The sequence below is a fragment of the Pediculus humanus genome, genomic scaffold (genome assembly GCF_000006295.1).
Source record: "Pediculus humanus corporis 1103172107561 genomic scaffold, whole genome shotgun sequence".
In the NCBI taxonomy this organism is placed as follows: domain Eukaryota; kingdom Metazoa; phylum Arthropoda; class Insecta; order Psocodea; family Pediculidae; genus Pediculus; species Pediculus humanus.
The window spans coordinates 81,539-83,356 of NW_002987176.1; positions in this window are offsets into that span (position 1 = coordinate 81,539).

Genomic DNA, 1,818 nt, shown 5'->3' on the forward strand with positions numbered 1-1,818 from the left:
TAATATTACATTAATATTTAAAGTTCAACGACTTGTCATATATCCAGTAATGTCGAGTTTGCCATAAAGGAAATTTTTCCTAACTGATATAATTGTGATTACGTGCCATTAAATTTAAATTCACCTCAACAACAAAAAACATTTTTCTTATTATTATTATTATTTCTCCATGTTGTTCACCTGACCATTTTATATATAAATTAATTCATTTCCGGTTCCGGTTAATATCTCGCGTCCTTCGTCATTTATATCTGGCATTGTAAAATTTTTGTTTTTCCCCCCCTCCCTTTTTTTCGCGGTTTTTTTTTTTTTTTTTTTTAAAAGTTTATTTTTAAAACTCTTTGTGACAAATGAAAAATTTATATGCAAATTTACAAAACAATTAATTTTTAATTTTTTTTTTTTTTTTAAGGTTTCAATGAGTCAAACCTTGTTCTTCTACCTGACGCGAACTGATTCAAAACTTTTTTGCAAAAACCGTTTATTTTCGAATAAAAGGCATTTGAAAAAAACACAAAAACCTCGAATTTATTGGGGGGAACAGAAAAGAAAACGAAAAAAAGGAAAAAATTCAAATTTGATTAGTTAGTTAAATTAATCATTGCAAAACCTTAAACCTGATTAATTATTTATGTGTGTTTGTGAGAAAAGTGCAAAACAATTTTTTTTTAAAGTGCTCTAGTGCTCATTTTCGTGCTTTGAAATTTTTTTTTTTTTTTTTTTTTTTTCTAGAATGTACCTTTTTTGATTTTTTGTTCATCCTAATCATTTATATCCAAAAAAAACTTTTTTTCTTAAATTCGTTACGAAATCTTGTTAATAATAATAATAATAAAAAAAGTCTCAAATTTTTTTTTTTTTGTTTCGTGCCTAAACCTTAAATAAACCTAAACCTAAACCTTTAATCGATTAAAATTTTCTCTTTTTTTTTATTATTAAACAATTATTGAAGTGTGTCAAGTTTTTAAACAATTATTTCCAATACTGCCGATGTTATTAATAATCGATCGAATTTATCATTCATCTATTCTTTCGCCTATTTTTTTTAAACAATTTTAACAACCCTAAAATTTTTCAACCCTTAATCGAATCGTAAAAAAAAAAATTAAATTTTTTTTAATGCAATCGAATAATTAATGGAAAACGTTCACTAACATCTCCTCCTCTCTAATGTTTAAACTGTTTGTGCATACGATTAAATCCTTTTGCATATTTTTGTACATGTTTTGTTTGTTTTCTCATAAAATCCTACACAACCAGATAACTCACAAATCTTTAACGATTCCAATAGCAAACAAACAAACAAACGACTTTCCTTTTCTCTTTTTGAAAAAAAAAAAAAAAAAAATTACAAAATGATTGGGATAAAACCACCACCACCACGTGTTATTAAATCTTATTGACACGTGGTGATCGGTGATCGTGTTATTAGAAACAAACGAACAAACGAGAAACATTTAAACAAATTTAACAACACTCAAACAAAACAACATCGAGTTTGTTTTTTTTTTTTAAATCTATTCAATTAATAAATAATAATAATAATAATAATAATAATAACCCGTCGATTTTAACGATTATGTTTCTTGTTTTGTGTTATTTTTTATACAAACGATTTAAACGGTAGTTAATAAATGTCAATCATCGTCCGACATTTTTTAATTTTTAATCGATTAGTCTTGAACTAATTAATTATTATCGATTAATTATTAACAATTTTTTTCCACGTGTAAACCTATCGAATTATATATAAATAACAAACGTAAAAAAAAAATTTGGGATCGATTCGAAATCGTTTTAAAATCATAATAATAATTT